The 23,399-nt window shown below is 42.1% G+C and overlaps 1 long non-coding RNA gene across 1 annotated transcript in view; it reads right to left on the bottom strand.

The window, feature by feature from the left end:
* Positions 1-22,382, bottom strand: part of LOC123460113 — a 39,887-nt gene extending 17,505 nt beyond the window's left edge. The window contains exons 1-2 of the long non-coding RNA XR_006636790.1: positions 22,257-22,382; positions 21,731-21,897 (exon numbers count right to left, since the gene is read on the bottom strand). This is a non-coding gene — a long non-coding RNA (uncharacterized LOC123460113). The remainder of the gene's footprint in view (positions 1-21,730; positions 21,898-22,256) is intronic.
* Between the last annotated feature and the right edge of the window lie 1,017 nt (positions 22,383-23,399).

The following is a 23,399-nucleotide window of genomic DNA, read 5'->3' as shown; positions in this document are numbered from 1 at the left end:
CTCCCCTCACCCGCCGCCTGAACCCAGCTCCAGCGAACACAGCAGCGGCCCGGGACCCGGCCACGCCAACTTGGGCTGACGGCGGGACCCAAGCAGGAGCAGAATTCGGCAGCAACTTCAGCGGCTCCAGCACCGGTACCAGTGGCCCCAGCAGCAGCGGACCCAGGAGCGACTTCGGGGTGAGCAGCACCGGTGGACACGGCAACGGCAGCTTCAGCAGCGGTGGGGGCTCCGGGGGTGGCAGCTACAACAGCTGCAGAGGCGGCAGCAGCGACTCAGTTTGCCCCGTAGGAAAAGCAAGTGCCCAGCTCCAGAAATCAGAACAGCAGCCCGACGACCCAGGCAGCAACTTGACTGAGACCACAATCACCCAAGGTAACTGGGATTGCACCAGGGAAGGGTCTCACTTGGTCACAAACTGACTTGGATACCTCAACAGACCAGAAATCTAAACCTCTTTGTTGATAGAGGATCTGGTCATTATAATAACTACTCTTGCATACATACTCGGGGCTGTTTTTGATGGAATGGGTACAGTGTTTAGTTAAATTTTAGAATCTACCAGTATATTATTCCACTCAGCCTGCTTGAATACTCCTATAGCAGGGAAACTCAACCCCTAAGAACATCTTTGTAGATACTCTGAGAGTCTTAAGAGCCACACCTAATACCTTAAGGTCCTACCCTGAAAATATATTACATCAAATCAATTGATACAGCTAAGAATACACAGCTAGCTAGAAAATCCAAGCATTAACTTAATCCAAGATGCAAAAATATATACATTATAACACAAGAAACACTAAAAAGCAAGACGATATAAATCCACCTAAAAGTATTAATGCATCAGAAATGTCCTCCAGTGAGAAAGAGTTAGAGGAAATGCCTGAGAAAGAGTTCAAAAGAATAATTATAAATATGTTCAAAGAGGTCAAAGAACACATGAAAACAATCAAAGAAGAAATCAAAGAGGAAATCAAAGAGGAAATCAAAGGAATCAAAGAAGAGGCAGGACACCAATTTAATGAAATAAAGAAGGCAATACAAGACATAAATAGAGAAATAGAAATAATAAAGAAAAACCAGTCAGAATTACTAGCAATGAAGAACACAGTTAATGAAATAAAAAACTCTGTAGAAAATCTCACCAGTAGGATGGATGAGGGAGAGGACAGAATATCTAAGCTAGAAGATCAGGTGGCAGACCTAATGCAGTCCAACAAAGAGAAAGACAAACTTATAGAAAAGTATGAGTGGGAATTTCAAGATATTCGGGACACTATGAAAAGATCCAATATAAGAATTCAGGGCATAGTAGAAGGAGAAGAATTCCACTCCAGAGGCATAGTAGGCATCTTCAACAAAATCATAGAGGAAAATTTTCCCCAAATTGGGAAAGAGGTGCCAATACAGATACAGGAAGCCTTTAGAACCCCAGCCAGACAAAACCCAGAAAGAAACTCTCCTCGCCACATTATACTCAAACTTCCAAACACACAAACCAAAGATAAAATATTGAAAGCAGTTAGAGAGAAAAATCAAGTTACCTACAAAAGCAAGCCCATCAGGATTACAGCAGATTATTCAACACAAACTTTTAAAGCCAGAAGGGCCTGGAGTGATATATTCCAAGTTCTGAAAGATAACAACTGTCAACCAAGGTTACTTTATCCTGCAAAGTTATCCATCCAAATAGATGGAGAAATAAAGACATTCCATGACAAAAGCAGGTTAAAGGAATATCTGAAGACAAAACCAGCTCTACAGAAAATACTTGATAGAATCCTCCATGCTGAACAAAAGGAAAAGCACACATATAAGGAACCTAGAAAAAACCAGCCATACTCAAATACCAGTTAACAGAAGAGAGCACAGGTAGAACAAGTAACACACACACACACACACACAAATGGCAAACATAAATACACACCTTTCAATAATATCTCTTAATATCAACGGTCTCAATGCCCCAACGAAAAGACATAGATTTGCAGACTGGGTTAAAAAGCAGGATCCTACAATTTGTTGTCTTCAAGAAACTCACCTTTCTACAAAGGATAGACATTATCTTAGGGTGAAAGGTTGGAAGACGGTGTTTCAAGCAAATGGGCCTAGAAAACAAGCAGGGGTTGCTATCCTAATATCAGACAGGGTGGACTTTAGTCCGAAGTTAGTCAAAAAAGATAAGGAAGGTCACTTTATATTGATTAAGGGCACACTACAACAGGAGGACATTACAATCCTAAACATATATGCACCTAATATGGGGGCTCCCAAATTTGTCAAACAAACACTATTAGAACTAAGGTCACAGATAACACCAAACACGGTGGTGGTGGGTGACTTTAACACCCCACTCTCATCAATTGACAGGTCATCCAGGGAAAGAATAAACAGAGAGGCATCTGGACTAAATGAGGTCATAGAAGGAATGGACCTAACAGATATATATAGGATATTTCATCCAAAGGCTGCAGAATATACATTCTTTTCAGCAGCACATGGAACATTCTCTAAAATAGACCATATATTAGGACACAAAGCAAATCTTAACAAATTCAGGAAAATTGAAATAATTCCTTGCATTCTATCTGACCACAATGGAATTAAACTACAAATCAGTAGCAAGAAAGGCTATAGAGCATACACAAAATCATGGAAACTAAACAATACACTACTAAATGATGAGTGGGTCAATGAAGAAATCAAAAAGGAAATCAAAAAATTTATAGAGTCAAATGATAATGAGAACACAACATACCAAAATCTCTGGGACACAATGAAGGCAGTTCTAAGAGGTAAATTTATAGCCTTAAGTGCCTATATTAAGAAATTAGAAAGGTCGCAAGTAAATGACCTAATGCTTCGCCTTAAAGCCTTGGAAAAAGAAGAACAAGGCAAACCAAAAAGTAGTAGACGGGAAGAAATAATAAAGATTAGGGCAGAAATTAATGAAATAGAAACAAAAAGAACAATCCAAAGAATTAATGAAACAAAGAGTTGGTTCTTTGAAAGGATAAACAAGATTGATAAACCCTTAGCAAATCTGACCAAAAGAAAGAGAGAAGAGACACAAATTAATAAAATCAGAGATGAACAAGGTAACATCACAACAGATTCCAGAGAAATTCAAAAAATTATAGGGACATACTATAAAAGCATATACTCCACAAAGTATGAAAATCTGAAAGAAATGGATGATTTCCTTGATCTATATGACCTACCTAAATTAAATCAAAATGAGATTAATCACTTAAATAGACCTATAACAAACATGGAGATCCGAGCAGTTATCAATAATCTCCCAACTAAAAAAAGCCCAGGCCCGGATGGATTCACTGCTGAATTTTACCAGACTTTTAAGGAAGAGCTAACACCATTGCTTCTTAAGCTTTTCCAGGAAATAGAAAAAGAAGGAATCCTACCAAACTCCTTCTATGAGGCCAGCATCACCCTGATACCAAAACCAGGCAAAGATAGAACAAAAAAAGAAAATTACAGACCAATCTCCCTCATGAACATAGATGCAAAAATTCTCAACAAAATATTGGCAAACAGAATACAAGAGTATATCAAAAAGATCATTCACCCTGACCAAGTAGGCTTTATCCCAGAGATGCAGGGATGGTTCAACATACGCAAATCTATAAATGTAATACATTACATAAATGGGTTGAAGGACAAAAATCACATGATCATCTCATTAGATGCAGAGAAAGCATTTGACAAAATCCAACATCCCTTCATGATAAAAGTCCTACAGAGACTGGGAATAGAAGGAACATATCTCAATATAATAAAGGCTATTTATGACAAGCCTACAGCCAACATATTACTAAATGGGGAAAAACTGGAAGCTTTTCCACTAAAATCAGGAACAAGACAAGGGTGTCCACTGTCTCCACTTCTATTTAATATAGTTTTGGAAGTCTTAGCCATAGCAATAAGGCAAGAGACACACATAAAAGGGATACAAATTGGAAAGGAAGAAATCAAGTTATCATTATTTGCAGATGACATGATTCTATACATAAAGGACCCTAAAGACTCTACTAGCAAGCTGTTAGAGCTGATCAAAACCTACAGCAATGTAGCAGGATACAAAATAAATACAAAGAAATCAGTAGCCTTCGTATATGCTAACAACAAACACACAGAGGATGAAATCAGAGAATCACTCCCATTCACAATTGCATCAAAAAAAATAAAATACCTAGGAATAAACCTAACTAAGGAAGTAAAGAATCTATACAATGAGAACTTTAAGACACTCAAGCGAGAAATTGCAGAAGACACTAGAAAGTGGAGAAACATCCCTTGTTCCTGGCTTGGAAGAATCAATATCGTGAAAATGGCAATCTTACCTAAAGCAATCTACACATTTAATGCAATCCCTATCAAAATTCCAAAGGCTTTCTTCATGGAAATAGAAAAAACAATCCAAAAATTCATTTGGAATCATAAAAAACCTCGAATATCTAAAATAATACTGAGCAACAAAAAAGAGGCTGGTGGTATCACCATACCTGATTTTAAACTATACTACAGAGCCATAGTAACAAAAACAGCATGGTACTGGCACAAAAACAGACATGTAGATCAGTGGAACAGAATAGAGGACCCAGATGTAAGCCCAAGTAGCTATAGCCACCTGATATTCGATAAAAATGCCAAAAATACTCATTGGAGAAGAGACAGCCTCTTCAGCAAATGGTGTTTTGAAAACTGGATAAATATCTGCAGAAGGATGAAAATAGATTCTTCTCTCTCGCCATGCACAAGAATTAAGTCCAAATGGATTAAAGACCTTAACATCAGACCGGAAACTTTGAAACTGCTAGAGGAAAAAGTAGGGGAAACCCTTCAACATATTGGTCTTGGCAAAGACTTTCTGAATACAACCCCAATTGCTCAGGCAATAAAACCACAGATTAACCACTGGGACCTAATGAAATTACAAAGATTTTGCACCGCAAAGGACACAGTGAAAAAAGCAAAGAGGCAACCTACAGAATGGGAAAAAATCTTCGCCAGCTATATATCTGATAGAGGATTAATATCTAGGATATACAAAGAACTCAAAAAGTTAACTAATAAGGAATCAAACAAGCCAATCAAAAAATGGGCTAAGGAGCTAAATAGAGAGTTCTCAAATGAAGAAATACGAATGGCATATAAGCACCTAAAAAAATGTTCTACGTCACTAGTCATCAGGGAAATGCAGATTAAAACTACATTGAGATTCCATCTCACTCCTGTCAGATTGGCCACCATCATGAAAACAAATGATCATAAATGTTGGCGGGGATGTGGAAAAAAAGGAACCCTTCTGCACTGCTGGTGGGAATGCAATCTGGTCCAGCCATTGTGGAAAACAGTGTGGAGGTTCCTAAAGCAGCTAGAGATTGATCTACCATATGACCCAGCTATAGCGCTCCTAGGCATATATCCAAAGGACTCATCTCATTTCCTTAGAAGTACATGCTCAACCATGTTTATTGCTGCTCAATTTATAATAGCTGGGAAATGGAACCAGCCTAGATGTCCCTCAACAGATGAGTGGATAATGAAGATGTGGTACATTTATACAATGGAGTTCTACTCAGCGGTAAAGAAAAATGAAGTTATGAAATTTGCAGAAAAATGGATGGACCTGGAAAGTATTATACTAAGTCAGGTAACCCAGGCCCAGAAAGCCAAGCGCCACATGTTCTCCCTCATATGGGGATCCTAGCTACAGATGACTGGGCTTCTGTGTGAGAATGAAAATACTTAGTAGCAGAGGCCAGTAAGTTGAAAAGGAGACATAAAGGGTGGAGAAAGGAAGGGAGGAAGATACTTAATAGGTTGATATTGTATATATGTAATTACAATGATTGTAATGGGGAGGTAATATGATTGAGAATAGAATTTCAAACGGGAAAGTGTGGGGGTGGGGAGGGAGGGAATCACCATGGGATATATTTTATAATCATGGAAAATGTTAATAAAAATTAAAAACAAACAAAAAAAAAAAGGGCTGGAGAGATGGCTTAGCGGTTAAGCGCTTGCCTGTGAAGCCTAAGGACGCCGGTTCGAGGCTCGGTTCCCCAGGTCCCACGTTAGCCAGATGCACAAGGGGGCGCACGCGTCTGGAGTTCGTTTGCAGTGGCTGGAAGCCCTGGCGTGCCCATTCTCTCTCTCCCCCTCTGTCCGTCTTTCTCTCTGTGTCTGTTGCTCTCAAATAAAAAAAAAAAAAAAAGAGAACTGCCTTCATTATATCCTGTAAGTTTTAGTATGTTATGCTTTCATTATCATTTATTCTAGTTTTTTTTATTATTTCTTGACCTCTTCAATAACCCATTCATTGTTCAGTAGTATATTGTTTAGTTCCAATGAGTTTATGCATGTTCTATAGTCTTTGTTGCTGCTGATTTGTAGTTTAATCCCACTATGATCAGATAGAGTACAAGGAATTATCCCAATTTTCCTGTATTTGTTAAGATTTGCTTTGTATCTTAATATATTATCTACTTTAGAGAAAGTTCCAGATGCTGCTGATAAGAAAAGGTATTCTGCAGCCTTTGAATGGACTGTTCTGTAGCTATTAAATCCATTTGTTCTATGGTGTCATTTAACCCAATGTTTCTCTGTGTTTTTTTTCTGGGATGATCTGTTAATTGGTGAGAGTATAGGATTGAAGTTACCCACTACAATTGTTCTAAGGGCTATTTGTGACTTTATGCCTAGGAGTGGTTGTTTAATGAAATTGGGTGCACCCATGTTTGGTGCATATAGGTTTGGAATTGTAATGTCCTCTTGTAGGATTGTTCCTTTTGGGGGCAGGGGAAAAGGGGATTTATTTCAGGCTTACAGATCAGGGGTGGGGTGAGGGGTGAGTTCCACAGATGGCAGAAGAAGCTGGCTCCCTTTCATAAATCAAAGCAGAGAGAGAAACAAAAGCAACCAACAAACACCAAAAAACAGCAAGCAGAAATGAGAAGCAAACAGCAGGGACCCAGCCAGAGCTCAGAATGCTTTGCATACCTTTGAGTTGGAAACCAGATCCACCCCAAACACGCCTTAGGGCTGGACCCCAGTGACACCTCCTCGAGCCAGGTGGCTAGAGACAAGCTTTAATAAAACACCTATGTCTATGGGGTATGCACATTCAAACTACCACTGTTTCCCAATAAACCTATGACCATCTTACATTGTAAATTGTATTTAGTCCAACTTCAAAGGTTCAAAGGTCTCCATAGTCATTACCAACTTTAAGATTATTCCTTTAATCAATATAAAGTGACCTGCTTTATCTTTATCTTTTCTTTTTCATCCATAGTTTTTTTTCACAATTTTTATTAACATTTTCCATGATTATAAAAAATATCCCATGGTAATACCCTCCCCCTTGCACTTTCCCCTTTGAAATTCCATTCTCCATCATATTACCTCCCCATCTCAATCATTGTAGTTACATATATACAATACCAACCTATTAAGTACCCTCCTATTTTTCTTTTATTAAAGTTATTTTTATTTTATTTATTTATGAGAGAGAGAGAGAATGGCCATGCCAGGACTTCTAGCCACTGCAAATGAACTCCAGATGCATGCAACACCATGTGCATCTGCTTTATGTGTGAAATTGAATCTGGGTCCTTGGGCTTTGCAGGCAAGTGCCTTAACTCCTAAGTCATCTCTCTAGCCCCTAATTTATCTTTTCTGACTAATATTGATTGGAAGTCTATCCTGTCATATGTTAGAATAGCAACACCTGTTTGTTTCCTAGGCCCATGTGGTAGTTTGAATAGATGGCTCCCAATATATTCAGTTCTTTATTGTTTGTAGTTTGCATCTGCAGCCACCTGGCTGGAGGCAGTGCCACTGGGTGGATCTTAAGGTGTGGTGGTGGGTTTCAGGTTTCATTCTACAGATATGCAAAGTGTGCCTAGCTGGAGTTCCTGAAGTGTGCTGTGCTATGTGATTTTTGGCATGTACTTCTCTCTCTCTGCTTGGTCCTGTGAAGGCAGGCCAGCTTCTTCTGCCATTTATGGAACTTCCCCTGGATCTGTAGGCTTCAATAAATATCCCTTCCACCATAACTGTGCCTGGTCTGAAAGTTCATCTCAGTGAACCTGAAGTGTCTGCTACAGAACTTGGTACTGAGGAGTGGACTGAGATTAACCTGGCCATGTGGATGTTGATCTTTTGGAACCTTTGTTTAGGAGGAATAGGCATGGACTTGGTGCTTGCAAATGAAGATGTCTTCTGGAGTGGTAAGCCAAGTTTTATGGACTATTGTGATGAGAGTTTGAGAATGCTAAGTACAGACAATATTGAACTTCGAGGCTTGGCTTATGAGCTTTCTAAGGGAAAGGAAAGACTGCAGAGGACTTTCTGGAACTGGGCTAATAGCATAAGGGCTGGCTGCATCCTGCTGCCCAGGCCCAGAGTTTGATCAAGGTTAAATTTGTAATGGACTGATGTGCTTGGCTAGAGATATTAGACTGAGAGAGTTAAGATTTTTAAGCTGGAAAATCTCAAGCAAGTTAAAATTATAGGCACTGAGACTGGTTTTAGGTTACTGAATCTGCTATTGTCAAACACATTAGCAATCTTAAAGAAGATGGTCCAATTGTTTTACCATGGAAAGGATACCTGAGGGAAGACTATCATAGAAATGCAAACACTTTTGGAAAGAGTTGACTGGAGAAGGAACTGGCTTTTCAAGGTTATGATTTATTTTGTCTGTGAATTAAGAATATGGCTGTGTCCTGCACACCTGGTATTGGTTTCAGAAGCATGAAAAATGCGAGGAATGGTGGTAAATTACACATGGTTCCAGGAGCTGCTGCTGAGATGTGGCATGACGTAGGGCTTGATGCCCTGATAGACTGAAAGAGCTTTTGGAAGATGGACCGTGTTTTACATGAAGACCTGAAGACATTTTGGATATACCCAGACTATACAAGGGCTACCATAGTGTGCACTGTTATCCTAGGATGGAAGTGTTCCCTGGCTACTCTGCCCAGCTGGAGGGGTGGATTGGAAAGTCTGGAGACTATTAGTCTCTGGTTATATTGAACTTGAAGTGCAGAAGTTTGATGGTGGTTGAGTTTGCATTGATTTAGTCTCTACTTGCCATGTATTGTACCAGTTGAAAACGTTTACTCTGTGCCTTTGTATGTTGAAAGTACTTAACTTGTTTGATTTTTATATGACTTACTATCTTATATTGGTCAAGACTGTGGGGACCTTTTAAATTGAACTGAGTACAATTTACAATGTTTGATAGTTATGAATCTATTGGGAGCCAGGGGCAAAATGTAGCAGTTTGAATAGATGGCCCCCAATATATTCAATGTTTTATTACTTTGTAGTTTGCATCTGCAGGCACCTGGCTGGAGGCAGTGTCACTGGGTGGATCTTAAGGTGTAGTGGTGGGTTTCATATTTCAGTCTAAAAATATGCAAAGTGTGCCTAGCTAGAGTTCCTAAAGTGTGCTATGTGGCTATTGGCTTTTGGTTTTTTGGCTTGTGCTTCTCTCTCTTTGGTTGGCCCTTGAAGGCAGGCCAGTTTCTTCTGCCATTATGGGACTTCCCCTAGATCTGTAAGCTTCAATAAATATCCCTTCCTCCATAACTGTGCCTGGTCTGGAAGTTCATCTCAGCAAACCTGAAGCTGTCTGCTTACAGCCCACTTAATTAAAATATCATTTTCTAGGATCCTGCTTTTTTGTGGGCTATTTTTTTACGAGAGAGAGAGAGAGAGAGAGAGAGAGAGAGAGAGAGAGACAGAGACAGAGAGAGAGAAAAGTTGGCACACCAGGGTCTCCAGCCACTGCAATTGAACTCCAGATATGTGTGCCATCTTTTGTGCATGTGCAATCTTGCACACTTGTGTCTCCTTATGCATCTGGATTAGGTGAGAGTCTAACATGGGTCCTTAGGCTTCGCAGGCAAGTGCCTTAACCACTAAGCCATCTCTCCAGCCCTCTCTTTATTTCTTCTAAGTAATGTTGATTGGAAGTCTATCCTTTCTATATTAGAATAGCAACGCCTGTTTGTTACTTACATTATAGCTTTTCATCCTTTTACCCTAAAGATAGTGACTGATGGAGAGGTGAGTTTCTTGGAGGCAAAAAAGAGAAGGATCCTGCTTTCTAATCCAGTCTGCAAATCTGTCTTTTGGTTGGGGCATCAAGGCTATTGATGGAATTATTATTAAAACTTGTATATTTATGTGGGGGTGGGGAGGGAGGGAATCACCATGGGACTTTTTTTATAATCATGGAAAATGTTAATTAAAATTTAAAAATTAAATCATGGAAAATGTTAATAAAAATTTTTTAAAAATTTAAAAATTAAAAAAATAAATAAAAAACTTGTATATTTATTCTTGTCATTCTTCTTGATTTTGTAGTTTTTTCTTTTTTTAGTTTTAAAATATTTACTTATTTGCAAGCAGAGAAAGACAGACAGATGGACAAAGAGAGAGAGAAAAAGAGAGAATGTGCACACCAGGGGCCCCTAGCAACTGCAGAGGAACTCCAGATGCATTTACATGGGTGCTGGAGAATCACACTGGGGCCATTAGGTTTTGCACACAGAGCCTTAAGTGCTGAGTCACCTCTCCAACCCCTGCTTGTTGTTTTCCTGCTACTCTCTTGCATTGGCTATTATTTGAAAATAATTTTATTTTTTTCATGGTTTCTCATGTGTATTCTCTTCAGTCTGAAGGATCCTTTCATGAATTTTCTGTAGAGCTGGCTTAGTGGTCATATACTCCTTTAGCTTGTTTTTGGCATGAAGAGTTCTTGTTTCTTCAATTATGACTGATAGCTTTGCTGGACATAGTAGTATGAGTTGATAGTTACTGTCTTTCAGAACTTGGAATATATCAGATCAGCTGCCCTGGTTGTTGTGTGGGTGAGGGTTGGCTCTGATCCACTGGGGTCCCCAGAACTTTAGTGGTTCCTGGTGCTGGTGGTTGGGGGAGGAGAGGCTATGGAGAGTGTCAGAAGTTGTTCTGGAGCTGCTCAGCTGTACCCTATTGTCTTCTCTTTCAGTTTTTTTTTTTTTTTTTTTTTTTTAAATTTTGCAATGCCAGTAAGAGTGGTGAGTTCTTTCACAGTAGTTGTGCTCATGCTGGCTCAGGCTTTGCCCAGCACTACAGGGCGAAGCCTGATCCTGATTGTGTGGTTGTTAGGAGGTCTTAGCTCCCTTTTGCTTCTCTGCACAGGTCTCCCTTGAGTTAATAATTCCCTAAATACCTTCATTTTTTGGTAGAAAAATGTAATGTGTGGGCTTGAAAGATTGCTTAGCAGTTAAGGTACTTGTGGACACAGCCAAAGGACCCAGGTTCAATTCCCCAGTACCCATGTAAGCCAGATGCACAACATGGCACATGCATCTAGAGTTTGCTTGCAGTGGCTAGAGGCCCCGGAGTACCCATTCTCTCTCTTTCTCTCGGTCTCCCTCTCTCTAATAAATAAATAAAATAAAAAATAAAGTGTAACATGTGTTACCTTGCCTCTTTTTACTCCCAGGTTTCAAGCAAGTGCCTTTAACCACTGAACCATCTACCCAGTGTTTTAAATTTTCCTCTCTCTCTCTCTCATTCTCTTTGAAGTAGGGTCTCACTCTAGCCCACGCTGACCGGGAACTCACTCTGTAGCCCCAGATTGGTCTTGAACTCACAGTAATCCTCCTACCTCAGCTTTTCTAGTGCTGAGATTAAAGGTGTGTACCACTACACTAGGCTTTTACCTTTTTATTCATATTTTTATTTATTTATTCATGGGGGGGGGGGGAGAAAGAAAGAAGCTGGGTGTGGCGGCACATGCTTTTGATCCCAGCACTTGGGAGACAGAGGTAGGAGGATTGCAGCGAGTTCAAGGCCACCCTGAGACAACAGTGATTTCCAGGTCAGCCTGGGTTAGAGTAAAACCCTACCTTGAAGAAAAAAAAATATTTTCAGCTGGAAAGATTGCCTCGTGTTAAATGAACTTGGTTTTTAAAGCCTTCCAGCATAGGACCAATTCCCCAGCACCCACATAAAGCCAGACACAGTGGTATATATTTCTGTAATTCATTTGTAGTAGCTAGAGATTCTGGCAAGACCATACACATAAATAAATAAAATTTTTATTTACCTTATGTGTATGCAAGTTTGTGTATGAGTGTGGGTTGGGTATTTTGTTCCTTGATGTGTGCATGTGGAAGTCAGAGGACAACTTTCCAGTGGTTCCTCACCTTTTATCTACTTTGAGGCAGGGTGTCTCATGGTTTGTTGTTAACTACTCTATTTGTAAGCTTTTGGGAAATTTGCCTGTTTCTGCCTCCCTTCTTGCCATAAGTACATGGGAATTACAGAAGCCAATCAACACTTCCACCTTTAACTCAGGTACTCATCATCACAAAAAAGCTCTTTATCCACTGAGTCATCTCCCCAGGCCCTTAAGTTTTTGGATTGGTCTTTACCTCAGAGATCTGAAATTTAACTGCAATGTATGAGAGCAAGAGTATTTCTCAGTTCAGTGTGGTGGTACATACCTGTAATCATAGCACTTGGATGGATACATGGGATGCTATCTCAAAAAGAATAAAGAAAGGAAGGAAGGGAGGGAAGGGAAGGGAAGAGAAAAGAAAAGAAAGGAGTTTGTTTTTCCCTTCTAATCTAAACTTTCCTCTTGGATTTTGTGTTAATTTTTCTGTGTGTATGTGCATTCTTGCCTATGTGAATATATGGTGCTGTATTGTCCAACAGTATTTGGATAAACATGAAATGAACACACATCAGGCAAATATGATTCAAATGGAGGATCAGGAGGATGCACTCTAGTGCTCCCTGAACTAACTGTACTCACAGCTTTTATTTGGATTCAGGCAGTCAGAGCAACAGGGAGTCAGAGCATAAGACAGATCTTGAGTTTTCATCAGACCAGATCATGGGTTGCTTAGGTTTATTTCATCAGGAAATCTTTGGAGAAGCTGTGAGATTCCCATTTTCAAGAAGCTCCATGCAAGGCTCATAGTTTTCCACATCCCCAGGCTTAGCCTGTGCAAAGATAATTCTTATTCCATCCAATTAGTTTAATCTCCACAATATGGTATGATCTATTTTTGCATTTGTGATTTATGTGCATGTCTGTCTGGATGTGCATGTAGTGTGCATAGTTTGTATGTGATGAACATAATTGTGTGTGATGTGTATTTACTATTTGTGTGGTGGGTGTTTGTGTTTTGGTGTGTATCTGTGGTTGGTATTTATTTTAGTTCACAATTTTAATGTTGTTTTAGTTATGTTCTGGAGGTTGGGACAAAACAAAACTTCTTTTCAAAAGCAGCTGATGGAAGGAAAGGATTTATTTTGGCTTACAGTCTGGAGGAGAAGCTTCATGATGGCAGGGAAAAGCATGACACAAGCAGAGGCTGGGTATCACTTCAGTAGCTTGGTATCACAGAAGTAGGAGAGTGAGCTTCTGAACTCTAGCAAGGAGGAGCTCTCTATAACACCCAAAAAAACTGCCCCCAACAACATACCTCTTTCCAACAAGGCTCCACCTCCCAAATTGCCATTAGCTGGGAACCAAGCATTCAAAACACATGAGTTTATTGGTTGGGGTGTGTGTGTGGGAAACACTTGATTTAAGCCACCACATTCCACAATAAACTCATGAACCTCCATGATGAAAAAAATGCATTCAGTCCAACTTTAAAAGTCCCCATAGTCTTATCAATCTCAACACTGTTTAAAAGTTCAAGGTCTCAACTGAGAGTCAAGACAGTCTCTTAAACTGTAAGCCTGCAAAATAACTGTGTTAAATACACATAATGGCATAGAGTAAACATTGACACTGCAAAATATGGCACTGAGCATAGCAAGGAAGAAGTGAAACAATGCAAAATCTAAAACAAACAGGGCAAATATTAAATCCTGCAGCTCCAAGCCTAACATCTAAGATCAATGACAAGATCTCCAGGGTTCCAAGTCCTCTCCTCCAGCTATCTGTTTACAGACTGGGGAAAAAAAAATCCATCCCAAGCCAACAGTTGTTTTGGGTAGCCATTCTATAGTCTTGGTATCTCCTAGGGTCTCCATTGCAACCCATGGTTCATTCTTTGCTACATTGGATTCTTTGCTACACAGGCACTCCAACAACCCTACCTCATATTACTCAGTGGCCATTTCCAAAACACCACATGCAAATCAAATAACCCTCTCTTTCCTACATTTGTTATACTTCCATAGTACCAGATAGGCTACCAAATTTGTTTATCCAGTGAGAGGAATAAAACTGACTTTGAGGAGCAGGAAAACATCAGGATTCTTCATATTTTCTAGTGCAGAACAGCTGGCCCAATCTAAATGGTAGTGTGGGGGTCTGATTCAGGCATCCCCCATAAACTTAGGTGTTCTGAATGCTAGGTCCCAAGTTGATGGCAATGGAAATTATAGCCTGCTGGAGGCAGTGTATTATTAAGGGCAGACTTATGGGTGTTATAACCAGCTTCCTCTTTCCAGTGTTTGGCACTGCCTTCTGTTGCTGTTGTCCATCTGATGTTGCCCAGTAGGTAATGTCCATCCTGTGCTCGTGCCATCATTTTCACAGGGGAAAATGATGGCACGAGCACAGGATGGGCTGTAAGCCAAAATAAAATTTTTTTTTCCAAAAGCTGCTCTTGGCTGGGTGTTTTCTGCCAGCAATGTGAACCTGACTGTAACAGGTAGTACTCACTCTTAAGCAATTGCAGCTGAAATGGACTGATGTCTCCAGCCTGAAATGTTCATTTCTTCCCTGTGTCATATTCATCTGATCACATTAGTCCATTTCTTCTAAACTCAAACCTGATCAAGTTCTCAGGACAAAGGCATAATACATCTAGCCTCTCACACAAACCACCTCTAGCCCAGTCCTAACCAAGTTCTTCCCTTCATAAGCCAAGCCTCACAGTACACAGTTCTTCTGCACAGATCTTTCAATTCTCAATAGAATGGTCCAGCAAGCTTTGCTTACAGTACTGCAAGGCATCTCTTAGTCCAAGGTTCCAAATCCTTTCATATTCCTCCTGCAAATCAGTTCCAAAAGAGCAAAAGCCACACAGTCAGGTCTCTATCAACAATGACCCCACTCCTCTGGCATCAATTTTTCTGTTGGAATTACCTTCTCATTGCTGGGACAAAACACCCAGCCAAAAACTGCTACCTGACAGAAGGAGATGATTTATTTTGGCTTACAGTCTTGAAGGCAAGCTTCATGGTGTCAGTGGAAAGCATGGCACAAGCACAGGCTAGGTATCACTTCTGCCACAATAAGTAAAAAACAGCAGCAGAAGAATGAGCTGAACTCTTGCAAGGGAAAGCTCTCTAACACCCCAAAACCTGCCCCTAACAACACACCTCCTCCAGCACGACTCCACCTCCAAACTTGTCATCATCTGGGGACCAAGCATTCAAAACACATGAGTTTTTGACACGTCTGACTCAAATCACCACAAATATCCATGTTTGTTCTTCACATCTACACAATATCCACTGGGATATCTACAATTCTCCAGAGCTTCTAGTTGCCCTCTTAGTCACATTTCCAGGGGTTGGAGTGGGGCTGATTTCCTTCTTCAATTGAGCTGGTGTTTCCTGTCTATCTTGGCTTTCTTCCAGTGCTTGGCATGGCAGATTGCAGATGGGCCCAAGCTCTGGTGCCTATCCCCTAACACAAAAGAAGCTCTGTAGAAGTAAGAAGTTTGAGATGGGATGGGGATAACCCTATATCATCATAGTATGCTTGTGAAAAGGAAGCAAGATGGCACAGGTCAGACAGGAAGCACTATAAATGGAAGCAGATGGGAGATGTTGCTGGCCAGAGGAAGAGGCTGTGAGCTGGAAAACAATAAAAATGGCTCTTCTTCTTGGTCCTCCGGGAGACCCCGCTGACACACTGATGTCAGTCTACTGACACCTCCAGAGCTATAAGATAATAAAGATGTTTTGTGTGAAGCCAGTAAGTTTCTGATAATGTTACAACTGCCAAAATAAAGAGTTAAGAAAATTCTAATTTTGAATGTACCCGTATACTGGCCACTGTATCAGTTATGTGTCCTGTATGGAAATGGGAAAGAAGAGATACTTTAGGGGTACTTGGAGAGCTGGTGTTTTGTGCCCCCTGAGGTAATATATTCATTAGCATAATACTATTTTTTTCTATAGTGCTAGCACTTGAATCCAGGATAAAGGACATGCTAGACAAACACTCCACCAATGACTGAATTATACCCCAAGCCCTACATGTTTGTTTAAAAAATTGGAATAGGGCTGCAAAGATGGATCAGCAGTTAAGGCACTTGCCTGCAAAGCCTATCAAACCTGGTTTGATTCCCCAGTATCCACGTAAAGCCAGATGCACAAAGTGGCACATGTATTTGTAGTTAGTTTTCAGGGGATGGAGGCCCTAGTGTGCCCATTTTCTTTGTCTCTCTTCTAGCTCTCTGCTTGCAAATAAATAAATAAATAATTAAAAAAATTTTTTTAATTTTTTTAAAAATTGAAATGCCAATAAATGTTGGCAGGGATGTGGAAAAAGAAGAACTCTTCTACACTGCTGTTGGGAATGCAATCTGGTCCAGCCATTGTGGAAATCAGTGTGGAGGTTCCTAAAACAGCTAAAGATTGATCTACCATATGACCCAGCTATAGCACTCCTAGGCATATATCCTAAGGACTCATCTCATTCCCTTAGAAGTACGTGCTCAACCATGTTTATTGCTGCTCAATTTATAATAGCTGGGAAATGGAACCAGCCTAGATGTCCCTCAACGGATGAGTGGATAATGAAGATATGGCACATTTATACAATGGAGTTCTACTCAGCGGTAAAGAAAAATGAAGTTATGAAATTTTCAGAAAAATGGATGGATCTGGAAAGGATTATACTAAGTGAGGTAAACCAGGCCCAGAAAGCCAAATGCCACATTTCTCCCTCATATGTGGATCCTAGCTACAGATGATTGGGCTTCTGTGTGAGAAGGAAAATACTTAGTAGCAGAGGCTAGTAAGTTAAAAAGGAGATATAAAGGGAAGAGAAAGGAAGGGAGGAGGGTACTTAATAGGTTGGTATTGTATATATGTAAGTAGAATGATTGATATGGGGAGGTAATATGATGGAGAATGGAATTTCAAAGGGGAAAGTGCAGTGGGGGGGCAGAGGAAGGGTATTACCATGGGATATTTTTTTATAATCATGGAAAATGTTAATAAAAATTGTGAAAAGAAAAAAAAAAGTAAGCTTACATGTGCACAAAAATCTGTATGTTGATGTTTCTAGCAACTTTATTTATAATTGATAAAAACACTTTATGAAGTGAGTTTCTTGAAGACAGGGATATGCAATTAAGATTCCTCTGAGTGAAAGAGAACCATCTGGAGTGCTATAGAGTTCATGATTCTCAAGGTAGAACTATGGAGATGGCAAGAAGGTCAGTGGCTGTTGGGGTTGCTGAAGAGATAAGTGAACTTTTGGGGCAATGAAACCACTCTGATAGTATAATGGTGAACACGTTAAAGATTTGTCCAAAGCTGTAAAATGTACAACACCAAGAGTAAAACCTTAATGTCAGCTTGGTTATTAAAAAAAAAAAAAGAAGTATAACCTTTCCTTTTCCCCTTTCTGTCCCTTCTTTGGATACTGGCCCAAATCTTAAACATGTTGCCTTGGCTTTTTTTTTTTTTCCTGTTTTTGCAATAAATCTTTGCTTTATTATAAAAAAAATTGGAATTCCAGGCATAATGGCTCATGTCTGTACTCCCAGCATTTGGTAGGCCAAGGTAGAAAGTCCTGAATTCCAGGCCAACCTGGGCTATGAGACCTTGCCTTAAGAATGTCAGAGATGCTGGTGAGACAGTTCAGCAATTAAATGTACTTCCTGCACAAGCATGAGGGTCTGATGGGGCCTGAAAACACCCAAGTTTGAATCTTTAAAAGCCACACAAACAGCTAGGTGTGGACAAATGTTCCTGTAACCCCAGTTTCCCAAAGGTGAGTAGAGAAAGGGACTTGCCCAGGCCCATGCATAAGCTCTGGTATCAGTAAGGAACTCATCAATATAAGAACGAGGGGAAGAGAAATAGAGTGGAATAGAGCTCCTGCTACCACATGTTGCTGCAAGCAAGTACATGGGGCACAAAAAGGGAACATAAATATGCATACACCATACACACACACACACACACACACACACACACACACACACAAAAGAAAAAGGCAGGACATTTGCTTAGTTGGCAAACTACTTGCAGCATGAGGATCTAAGTTCAGATTCCCAGCACCTACATAAAAGCTGGCTGCAATATCCTGAGTCTGTCATGCTTGTGAGCTCCAAGTTCAATGAGAGGCCTGTTAAAAAGTAAGTTGGGCTGGAGAGATGGCTTAGCAGTTAAGCGCTTGCCTGTGAAGCCTAAGGACCCCGGTTTGAGGCTCGGTTCCCCAGGTCCCACGTTAGCCAGATGCACAAGGGGGCGCACGCATCTGGAGTTCATTTGCAGAGGCTGGAAGCCCTGGCGCGCCCATTCTCTCTCTCCCTCTATCTGTCTTTCTCTCTATGTCTGTCGCTCTCAAATAAATAAATAAAAAATTTAAAAAAAAAAGTAAGTTGATCTGGAGAGATGGCTTAGCAGTTAAGCACTTGCCTGTAAAGCCTACGGACCCCAGTTTGAGGCTCCATTCCCCAGGACCCATTTAAGCCAGATGCACAAAGTGGCACATGCATCTGGAGTTCATTTGCAGTGGCTAGAGGTCTTGGTGTGCCCATTCTCTCTGTCTGTCACTTTCAAATAAATAAATATAAATAAACAAAAAAAAAATAAGGTGAGTGTTACAGTCAGGTTTGTGTTGCTGGTAGAAATCACCCAAGAGCAACTTGTAGGAAAAAAAAAAAAAAAAGTGGTTTATTTTGGCTTACAGGCTTGAGGGGGAAGCTCATTGATGGCAGGGAAAATAATAGCATGAGCAGAGGGTGGACATCACCCCCTGGCCAACATAAGTTGGACAACAGCAACAGGAGAATGTGCCAAACGCTGGTAAGGGGACACTGGCTATAATACCCATAAACCTGCCCCCAACAATATCCTGGAGGTGTTAATTCTCACATCTCCATCAGCTGAGAACCTTGCATTCAGAACATCTAAATTTATGGGGGACACCTGAATCAAACCACCACAGTAAGGTTTTGCCAGGCATGGTGGTGCATGCCTTTAGTCCCAGATCTTAGGAGGCAGGGGTAGGAGAAGTGCTGTGAGTTTGAGGCCACCCTCAGAATACTGAATTCCAGGTCAGCCTGGTGTAGAGTAAAACCCTACCTCAAAAAACCAAGGGTAGGCATGGTGGCACATGCCTTTAATCCCAGCACTCAGGAGGCAGAGGAAGGAGGATTGCAAAATATGATTGCCTGAGTTCAAGTCCCCAGTACCTACATAAAGCCAGATGCACAAAGTGGCCCATGCATCTGGAATTCATTTTTTTTTTAATTTTTTTTTTATTACAGTCAGAGAGAGAGAGAGAGAGGGAGAAAGTGAGAGCAAGAGGGAGAATGGGCGCGCCAGGGCCTCCAGCCACTGCAAACGAACTCCAGATGCGTGCGCCCCCTTGTGCATCTGGCTAACGTGGGTCCTGGGGAACCGAGCCTCGAACCAGGGTCATTAGGCTTCACAGGCAAGCACTTAACCGCTAAGCCATCTCTCCAGCCCTGGAATTCATTTTTGTGGCAAGAGGACCTGGTTTGCCCAAACTCACTCTGCTTACAAATTAAAAAAATTATTAAAAAAATTTAAAAAATTTAAAAAAAAAAGGATGGAGAGATGGCTTAGCAGTTAAGGTGCTTGCCTGCAAAGCCAAAGGACCCAGGTTCTATTCCCCAGGACCCACATTAGCCAGAGGCACAGGTGGTACATGTATCTGGAGTTCATTTGCAGTGGCTGGAAGCCCTGGTGTGCCCATTCTCTCTCTCTCTCTCTGCCTCTTTCCCTCTCTCAAATAAATAAAATAAAAATACTTTTTTTAAATTAAGGAAATTATAGAAAAACATAAAGAGTGTTCAAAACAGGCTCATATTCTGGTTATGATATTATTCCTATCCAACCATAGTAGGAAAAAGAAAAAGAGCATGAGAGCAAGAGAAAGGGAATAAAGAAGGTAAAATGGAGTTGGGTTTTAGTATGTGCAGTTTTATTTTGTTGTTGTTTGTTTTGTTTTGCTTTGGTTTTGTTCACTCTAGCTCCAGCTGACTTGTAACTCACCCTGTAGCCCCCAGGCTGGCCTCAACTTCATATTAATTTTCTTACCTCTGCTTCCCAAGTGCTAGGGGTAAAAGTGTGCACCACCAGGCCTGTTTTTGTTTTGTTTTGAGGGGGGTAGGGTTTTTGTTTTTAACATGGTAACTTGTAAGTACTCTGCTAAGTCATTCTGATCATTCATTCATTCATACTGGTGCTGAGCATCAAACCCTCATGCATGCTGGTTATGTCCTCTGTCATTGAGCTACACCAGAGTCCAACAATCTTATCATTAATAGCAGTTTGATGACTGCTGTATCACAAGAATGTATTGCATAGTTATATGTAACTCTGGGCACTTACACTGTTTGTACATTTTTTTACACTAGCTAAATATGTGTGTGTGTGTCCACACATAGGTCAAGATAGCTTTGAAGCATCTGCTCCGAGTTCTGGGATGACAGGTAGACATAACAGCACCTAACTTGGAAGAACTCTGTAAAGCTCACATCTGGAGCATGCTATGGAGCAGTGTTGTGTACTGGGATCCCAAAGCTACAAGGCCAAGCAGTTTTGGCTGGGTCCAGTGGGGCTGGGGGAGGGTATGGCATGAGATGACATGGAAGCTGTTGTGATTCAGTCAGTCCGAAGGAAAGGTGCTGGCTTTCGGAATTGGGCAGCAGACAGAGGTGGTCACCCACCTGAGCTGGTCTAGGCTTCCACAAACGGGTTTGAACATTCCCAGGATTTGAATTCCATCTCAAAAGGAGCAGAGTTGCCACTGGTACAGAAAGAGAGCACTGCAAGCACCACATCTCTCAAGGACTTTATGTGGACCACTGGGGACGGTAAGAATCAGGGCTGGCGACTCCCAAGTCCAGGTAGGAAGCAAGTAGGTCTGCTGGGACCTACTTGGTGCTCATGAGGGAGAGGTGACTCTCCTCAGTTGAATACATGCTACCTCTAAGTGTTCCCCAAATGTGGTGCCCCCAGTTGGCAGACAGGAGCTTCACTCCAGGTCCTCGCAGCTGTTGCTGACATCTAGAAAAGCCAGGCTGCCCCACAGAACTCTCTTTGTCTTGTCCTTCATCTATCACTTAGCTCATGGCATATGGGATAAAATGTCTGATGGGCACTGAAAAATACCATGGTAGGCATCCTGAACCCCTAGAACAGGCTGGCATTTTCCCCAGGGCTCCACAGCTCCGGTGGTGTTGGGGGTGCAGCCAAGACCGGTTCCCTGAGCCAAACAGAACAGAGAGCAGCACATTATGGCTCCCAGATTTAAAGCGTGGTGGTTAAGCCACCATGAGCAGCAAGCAGGGATCAACCCACTAAAACCTCTGGGCCGCCCTGCCATGCCTGACTGAACTGGCACTCAGAGAGGGAAACAGGCTTTGGGCGGATACAACCAGTTAGCTCTGTCCTGTACTGGATTTGGGCAGGTACCCAAGGAGGCAGGAAGCACTTCCTGATGCCCTACCTGAACAGAAGAGACTCCTCGATGTGGAGGCAGAAGTTGGTAGGACAAGCACAAAGGGCCTGCTTGGGCCTCGCAGTTGAGGTTTTGCCCAGTCACTGGAGTGGGAGAGAGTGTGTTGGCTCCCCTCCCAACTTCATCCTTTCTTCCCCAGCGACACATCCGGGTTTCTAGAGGAAGGAGAATGGGGGTAGGAGTGCTTTGGCACAAGAGGATAAGAAGGTAGGGAGAGAGCCGGACGCGGTGGCGCACGCCTTTAATCCCAGCACTCGGGAAGCAGAGGTAGGAGGATCTCTGTGAGTTCGAGGCCACCCGGAGACTACATAGTGAATTCCAGGTCAGCCTGAGCTACCTCGAGACCCTACCTCCAAAAAACAAACGAAGCAAAAAAAACCAAAGAAGGCAGGGAGGAGGGACCAGCCCCTGGTCAACTCGAAGACAAGGCTTGGGGAGGGAAGAGAGCACTGAGCTGAGCCGAGAGGGCAGACCAGCACCCTCCCAGCTGCGGGTAGAGACCCTGGGGTCTCACCTGCACTTACTGCCACCTACAGCGTGGACGGAACCGCTACGCTACATGGAATACCACCCGCAAACCTAGGGGGCAGCGCGCCTGGTCTGAGGCTCCGCCCTTCAGGACCCTCCACTTGACCTCGCCTCTCGGAAGCTCCACCTTTCTCGAGCCCTGCCCCCTCCGCGTGGTCTTGTCTCCCTGGGTGATCCCGCCCCTCCCCTTGACCCAGCCAATTCTCTACCAGGCCCCTGCCACCTCATCTTCCAGCCTTGTCCCTGCTCCTCTTGCCAGGACCCGCCCCTAGGTGACCACGCCCCTCACGCCTCGCCCCTCCCTCTTGGTCCTCGCCCTTACCCCCCCCCAGCACCAGCCTTCCGCGTGAGCATGCGCCCCTATATCTGGCTCTCCCCTCCTCTCCTGGCCCGGACCTCTGCTAGCTGTGCTTCCTTTTGTCCTGCCCTTCAGGACAGACTCGAATGTGTCGGGAGCAGTGAACTTGGCAGCCGCCCGGCAGCCGGTGAGACGTGAAGACCGGGATCGCCCAGAGTCGGGTTCGTAAAGCCAGGCATGTCCTCTTGCGCCCCCAGGCGGTCAGATGCCTCAGGAACGCGCTAGATCCATAGCAAAGCCGGCCTCAGAGCGCCGTGCTGCGAATGTTCACTCCAGAACTTTCTCGGGAACTGACAGCTGCTGGCAGATGGTAGGCCTTGCTTGCAGTGGGCATGTTATTTTTTTTCCTACTGGCAGGCATTCTTTTTCTTGAGATCTTTTTCATAGATATGCTGTTTTGAAACATTCAGCATTTTAAAGCCAAGGCTAGCAGCCAAACCTGATTTATTTTTCCTGAATGTAACAGTAAAATCTGGGTACTAAAGTTGGAAATTAGAAGAACATCTAGGAAGATTTAAAGAGCTAAATCACTGTTTGAGGAGGACTGTATTATGGCCTACTTTCAGTTCAAAAGAATATTCGTGTTTGTACCAAATATATGTAGTTTTGCAATCTGATTTTTTTTAACCTAATGTTATGAACTGAGCCTGTTCCCTGGCCTTCCTTTGTGTTCTTAAAGGCTTTTTGATAGTCCATGTCATAAGTGGGATTCTTTGTGCATTCCTCCTTGCCAGTCTGGCATTGATCTGGGTGCTGTGACCAGATTTGGCA

The sequence above is a fragment of the Jaculus jaculus genome, chromosome 4, assembly GCF_020740685.1.
Source record: "Jaculus jaculus isolate mJacJac1 chromosome 4, mJacJac1.mat.Y.cur, whole genome shotgun sequence".
Lineage (NCBI taxonomy): Eukaryota > Metazoa > Chordata > Mammalia > Rodentia > Dipodidae > Jaculus > Jaculus jaculus.
The sequence above is the reverse complement of the archived record's forward strand: the minus strand, read 5'-3'. Positions and strand labels throughout refer to the sequence as shown.